General features: G+C 39.8%; 1 long non-coding RNA gene across 1 annotated transcript; it reads left to right on the top strand.

Moving 5' to 3' along the window:
* Window positions 1-678: 678 nt before the first annotated feature.
* Window positions 679-5969, top strand: LOC144307661 (uncharacterized). The gene is made up of 3 exons (XR_013374436.1): window positions 679-801; window positions 2300-2392; window positions 5637-5969. It is a non-coding gene; the product is annotated as an uncharacterized LOC144307661 (long non-coding RNA).
* Window positions 5970-7405: the final 1436 nt, after the last annotated feature.

The following is a 7405-nucleotide window of genomic DNA, read 5'->3' as shown; positions in this document are numbered from 1 at the left end:
TCACCGTTCCCAAAGTCAGTGATCTTTGTTTGGAACCCTGTATGTAGCTGCAGAGACCCGAGGAAGTAGAAGAGAGGGTTCAGTGTGTGCTGATGCTAAAACATACTCTGGAAGTTTCTTTCCTGTTGAAAACAAATCCTTGATATCAAATTTTTTACCTGAGGCAAAAAGTTGTTTATCTGAGGTAGCACAGTACTCTCGTTAATAGCCCAGGCTCTGGAGTCAGCTTATTTGGGTTCAGATCTGGGCTCTAACTCTCTACTCACTGTATGATTTCAAGAAAGGTACTTAATCTCCCTATGTCTCAGTGTCCTCATCAGTAAAATGGGGATAGCTTTTGAAACTACTTTATAAAGTAATTGTGAGAAATAAATGTGACCATCCAAGTAAACTGCTAAGATCAGTGCTTTTCTACTACGTAGGAAGTGCTCAATAGACATTAGTTATTGTAATTTCTCCAAAAGATGAAGTGTTAAGGTAGAATCGCTCCATTGAAAAACTCTCCTGGCTAGGTTCAGGGCAACTGCAATGGGACTAAACAATACATTCTGAACTCTTTGTTGAAAGCGGATCTCATACTGGCCAAATTATCCTAACATAGTTGGAGTAACTGTTTGCACTTGAAAGTAATAAAAATGTATGTCTTTAAAAATATTGTGTATTTCAGATTTTCCACTACTTCAACTTAGCCCTGCCTCCAGTGACTCACAATACTGAGATTATATTGGGCATTGATTTAGAAGTCTGTATGTGCACCTTCAAATGTGTGCCAACATTGAAAACAATTCAAAAAGAAAAAAGGTAGGTTTTTTTATTATCTTTGTCTAATTTTAACATTGCCTTTTTTGCCTCCTATCACCTGAGGCGTGTGCTCATTTCCTTAGAAATACATTTCTTGGGCAGCCCGGGTGGCTCAGCGGTTTAGTGACACCTTAGGCCCAGGGTGTGATCCTAGAGACATGGGATTTGTCCCACGTCAGGCTTCCTGCATGGAGCCTGTTTCTCCCTCTGCCTGTAAAAAAAGAACTACATTTCTTAAAGGCGTAGATTATTTAAGTAAAATAAATCTACAAATATATCAGCTAATATGATCATTTTGCACTCACATAATTGTGCTGAGAAGTGAATGTACTAGAGAAAGTAGTTATCACTGGAAAAATCACTGGAAAAAGTGATTAGAATTTATTTTAGTGTGGGGACTGCAAAGGCTTGAGAGAAAATTCTAGCTTTGAAACACTAGTATTTGAGGAGATTTGTGTCTCATTCTGTTCTAACCCACCCTTAGGTGGAGATTCTATGGACTCAGACTAACTCATTTATACTCTCTTTCACACTTAACTGTTTATCCAGTCTCTCACCTCCACCCCTGCCCTGCCTCACCTGCCACTTATGGCTTTCCCTACTCTTTCTCCCCTAACCATCCTCTGCACCTAACTGATTTTTTGAGGGCTTATAAAATGTGTGCTTTTCTGGATGTGGTCCCTTTGTCCCTTTGTTTCAGCCCAAGAGCATGCACGTGTCTTTATAGTTGCTAAGGTCTCTGTTTACCTTTGTGTATGCATGGGTGAGTGACTGTGTGTGTCTTCCATTGGTGAATAGGGGTTGGGGTGTAATAGGCTGCCTGTACTCTGTAAATGGTCCTTAAACAGGAGTGTAAGAACATCCTTAATCCCTTGTTGCCTTCCTTCTCAGTGCTACCTTAAATTTTCTGGCAGCCTTCCCATATAAGGAGGCCCTGACTCTGAGAGAATGGTTTTTCCCTCTCTTGTGTTTCTTCCTTTTTGTCTTTTTTGAGAGTAGTGGCCCCTGGTAAATCGCACTTGAACTACTCCCTCCCCCCCTTTCCTACTCATTTCCCTCCTCCCTTTCCTATGCTGTGCCAAAATCTCCACAGCAACATCTAAGGGGAAAGGGGGATGGTGCGGGGAGTGGCGGAGGGACACAACCAATCATTGGTTTGGGAAAGATATACAAGTTAATGAAATGTTGGCTCAGATACTGTTCTTGGATCTGTGGATGAATGTGAGTCTTCAATGTACTAAATGGACAGGTTAGTGATATCAAGCCATAGCATATTGATAAGAAACCTTTTGATTAAGGAGCAAAACTGCTACCCAACATAAAGTATGCTTTAAACATTTCAGAGTGCCAAAGTTTGATTATATTGCGATCTCTCCCAAGAGTGTGTTAAAATTGAACAGAACACGGATTCCTCCAACAGGCGGGCTTACCTTTCAGTAACCTGTCATGAATTCGGATCACCCTGTGGAGCCACACAGAAACCTCTTTCTTCCAACAGGGTCTTTCCCTTAATTATTTGACTGAGAAGATGGAGATCTGAGTTTCAGTCTCGTTTCTGCCATTGACCTATGGAGGGACCTAAGATACGTTGGTTAGTATCTCTGTCTCAGCTTCTCCACCTATAAAGAAAAACACTCTGTTCCTTCCACATACATTCACTTAATAAGTAGGGAATATGGGTGAAAGTCTGTAACTTACTTTAGACAGAATATCTTAGACTTTTATAAGGATACCATCCAGCAAATCTGAAATGATTATCTCCTCAAATAATTGGCCTCCAGTGGCTTGACATAATGAAGGTGCCTCAAAAACATTAATTAGGAAAAAAAATAACTCTGCTTAATAGATTTATTTACCATCCATATATCTTCTCTGTTGAAGTGTCTGTTTAAATACATTGCTAATAAAATCAATACTACTCTTAAAAATAAGCTTTAATTTGGAGGATAATTGACACGAAATACACTGCATAGCTTTTAAGTGTTCGATTTGATAAGTTTTGACATATGTATACACCCACGAAACAGTCAACAATCAAGATGATGAATGTGTTTCCTTGTGCCCCTTTGTAATCCTTCCCTCCTGCCCTTCCCCATTTTTCTCTAACCCCAGGCAACCACTGACCTGCTGTATGCCATGACATATTAGTTTGCATTTTCTAGAATTTTCTGTAAATGAAATCATAGAGTACGTACTTTTTTTTTTTTTTTTTGGCTGGCCTCTTTCCCCTGTCATAATTTCTTTTTTTTTTTATTTTAAATATGATAGTCACAGAGAGAGAGAGAGAGAGAGAGGCAGACACAGGCAGAGGGAGAAGCAGGCTCCATGCACCGGGAGCCCGACGTGGGATTCGATCCCGGGTCTCCAGGATCGCGCCCTGGGCCAAAGGCAGGTGCCAAACCGCTGCGCCACCCAGGGATCTCCATAATTTCTTTTTAAGATTCATCCAAGTTGTTATTATTGGGCCGGCAGGATCAAGGGAGGCACCAACAAACTGGCAGTGGATCCTCCATCTTGTTACCCCCACCTCAGAACTTCCCCACCACCAGCAGACCGCCCAAGGACACGTCATCAGGGGAGAGGGGACCTATGCAGGAAACCTGAACCATACCTTACCCAGAACCCATGTAAGGGCATAAGCAGTTATCGCCCCATACTGATTGCACCAGTAACAGGCCCTAATACCTATCACCCCATACAGACACACAATGCCTTACCCCTCCCCCTTAAAAAAGCCCACTTATACTCCCCTGCGCGCGACTTCCCTGGCCCTGAGACTTCCCCGGCTTCACTCCCTTGCTGGGCCGCACAACCTCACCCTAGAGCATGTCCCATTAAAAACCTGTTTCGACCAAATTTTGCCTGGCCTCTCTATTTCATTTCACTACCAATCGGATTAAACCTGACAGTTACGTATGTATGTCAGTAGTATATTCCTTTTCATTACTGAGTAGTATTCAGTCATATAATTATACCATCTTTTGCTTATCATTTGGGTTGTGTCACTTTGGAGCTATTAGTAATAATGCTGCTCTAAACATTCATGTACAAGGTTTTACATAGACATATGATTTTATTTCTATTGTGTAGATACCTAGGACTAGACTTGCTGGGTCATATGGCAGATTTATATTTATCCTTATAAGAAGCTATTTTCTTTTTTTTAAAGGGACACTTTTTTATTTTTGTTTATTTATGATAGTCAGAGAGAGAGAGAGAGAGACATAGGCAGAGGGAGAAGCAGGCTCCATGCAGGGAGCCCGATGTGGGATTCGATCCCGGGTCTCCAGGATCGCGCCCTGGGCCAAAGGCAGGCGCCAAACCGCTGCGCCACCCAGGGATCCCAAGAAGCTATTTTCAAAGTGATTTTCCCATTTTACATTTCCACCATCAATGTATGAAAATTTTGGTTCTTCATGTGGTTACCAACACTTGGTATAGTCAATGTTTTAAATTTTAGCCAGTTTAGTAGATGCAGTGGCATTTAATTGTTGTTTTAATTTCTATCTCCCTGATGACTAATGATACTTGGCATCTTTCATGGGCTTACTTGTCATCCATATATCTCCTTTGGTGAAGTGTCTGTTTAAATCTTCTGTCCATTTCTTTTATTTGGTTGTTTGTTTTCTTACTGAGTTTTGAGAGTTCTTTATATATTTTGTATATAAGTCCTTTATCAGATATGAGATTTGCAAATATTTTCTCTAGGTCCTTAGCTTGTCCTTCCATTCTTCTAAGAGTATTTTTGAAGAGCAGAAGTTCTTAATTCAGATGAACGCCAGTATTCTCTTTTCCCTGTGGATTATGCTTTTGGTGTTGTATCTAAAAATTCTTTGTTATGCTTATCCTAGGACCCTTGATTAAAAGAGTTCCCTAGAGATCTTCAGGGGTGTTACTTGTTCTACTAGATGTTCTTACCTGGAGCCCATAGACACAGTAGTGTGCTATTAAATATCTAACAGTTGGCTCTGCTTGTTAAAAGCTCTGGTTTATAGCATTTGCTGGTTTCCATGTCTAATTTCTAGTTTCTAGTCTGATGTCACCCAATATAGAGTTGGAAAGAGATGGAATGGTAATATGCCATAATATAGTAATTTGCCATACAGATAAAATAGTTTTAGATAAATAACCTCAAGAACATGGACAATAATAGAATACAGTGAAATAATTAGGAAGTGATGTTTTGAGTATGTATTTACTTTTTTTTAATATGATATATTGAATTGTAAATTTATATAACTTACTGATTAACGATAGTTGCATTTAGCAAACAGCCAAACTGACTGAAAATTCAACAATCATCTCTTGCAAGCCACTTCATGTTAGTTCCAACATGCCATTATGTAGATTTCTTGTGGAGTGCATAAGGAGTCTATGGTTAGAGTTTACGCTTAAAAAAAAAAACTTTTATTAAGGAAAATTACATCTCTATTTTTATTAAGCTCTACATGAAATTCTGCATTTTCTTTAATCATGAATGTACTTTGAAACTATAGCTAGGCCCACTGGTAGATCTTGTATTTAAAAACTTCGTATAGGGGCACCTGGGTGACTCAGTTGGTTAAGCGTTTGCTTTCAGCTCAGGTCGTGATCCTGCGGTCCTGAGGTCTGGCTCCCTTCTCCCTCTTCCTCCACCCCTCCCAATGCTTGTGTTCTCTCTCTTGCTCTTGCACACTCTCCCTCTCTCAAATAAATAAATAAAATCTTTAAAAAACTAAAACCTTCATATGAAGCACATACATTGTCATATGAGTATTTTTAAAAATTTAATAACTAAAATTACTTAACAGGCTTTATTTGTAATCCTATGTATTTTATTTCATGTATTTTAAAAGGGCTTTTACAGGACACCTGCACCCCAATTTTTATAGCAGCAATGTCCACAATAGCCAAACTGTGGAAGGAGCCTCAGTGTCCATCGAAAGATGAGTGGATAAAGAAGATGTGGTTTATGTATACAATGGAATATTACTCAACCATTAGAAACGACAAATACCCACCATTTGCTTTGACGTGGATGGAACTGCAGGGTATTATGCTGAGTGAAATAAGTCAATCGGAGAAGGACAAACATTATATGGTCTCATTCATTTGGGGAATATAAAAAATAGTGAAAGGGAATAAAGGGGAAAGGAGAAAAAATGAGTGGGAAATATCAGAAAGGGAGACAGAACATGAAAGACTCCTAACTCTGGGAAATGAACTAGGGGTGGTGGAAGGGGAGGTGGGCGGGGGGTGGGGGTGACTGGGTGACGGGCACTGAGAGGGGCACTTGATGGGACGAGCACTGGGTGTTATTCTATATGTTGGCAAATTGAACACCAATAAAAAATAAATTTATAAAAATAAAAAAAGGAAAAGGACAAACATTATATGGTCTCATTCTTTTGGGGAATATAAAAATTAGTGAAAGAGAATAAAGGGAAAGAAGAGAAAATGAGTGAAAATATCAGTGAGGATGACAAAATATGAGAGACACCTAACTCTGGGAAATGAACAAGGGGTAGTGGAAAGGGAGGTGGGCGTGGGGTTAGGGTGACTGGGTGATAGGCACTGAGGGGGGCACTTGGTGGGATGAGCACTGGGTGTTATGCTAAATGTTGGCAAATTGAACTCCTATAAAAAAATTTTTTTAAATAAAAAGGGCTTTTATAGGCTTTACCATATACTAAAGGGGTCCATGACACATTCACACAAAAAATGTTAGGAACTCTTGCAAGAGATTTCAGGTAAATATGTAGCATCCCTGTTTATAAATAGCTTCCAGGATAGACAAGGTACAGTCTCTTGCTTAGATCATTATCAGAAATGTCTACCTTTTCCTTGTTATTTAATGCTTTGTGTTATAAGGAGTTTTGGAACCATGTGGATGTAAGTCTAAGTCCCGCTTCTATTGTTTATTGGTTACATGACCTAAAGAAACTTAATTTGTGTCTCTGTGTCTCTGTGTCTCATTTTTTCAACCGTAAAATAAGGGTAATAATGCTTGCTCACTTCAAAGGGTTTTATGGTGGGATAAAATGAGTGCCTGGCATGCATTAGGTGTTTGATAAATATTTGCTTCTTTTTATTTCAGTGGAAGAGGGGAATTGCTGACACATTCCATAGTGTCCACTGCCTAATTCATCATATTCTGATTATAAGTGTTTTCTTTCCAGGGTGAGGATGTCTCTAAGTCTGAAGATAAAATGATACTCTTTCCTTCTTTCCCTACTGATCACTGGAGCCTAGAGGAATTGGCTGTTTTATGTTCACCCCAGACCAGGAGTATTTCTGAGGAAAGGATGCTGGATTCTGGTTCTCCAGCTTTGAATGCTATGCTAATTTAATATGCTTTTGACTCTAGGCCTTTACTGACTTTAGTCAAGATTCTGAGTGTCAAGCATTACCTCACTCAAATACACAGTCACCTCTTTAAGTAAGCCCTGAGGGCAGGCCACGGCTTCCCGGACACTCATGGAGTGGATTTCCATCTTTTTCAGTCTGTGGACCTCTTCCAGTGGTAAAAACTATGTGGATCACCTGCACCTCCAACTCTCCCTTGCCACAGGCAAAAAACAAAAAACAAAGCCCCAAGAAGCAAAACCGAAGCTCCTTAAAACTA

The sequence above is a fragment of the Canis aureus genome, chromosome X (genome assembly GCF_053574225.1).
Source record: "Canis aureus isolate CA01 chromosome X, VMU_Caureus_v.1.0, whole genome shotgun sequence".
Lineage (NCBI taxonomy): Eukaryota > Metazoa > Chordata > Mammalia > Carnivora > Canidae > Canis > Canis aureus.
This window is presented reverse-complemented; position numbering and strand designations above follow the sequence as displayed.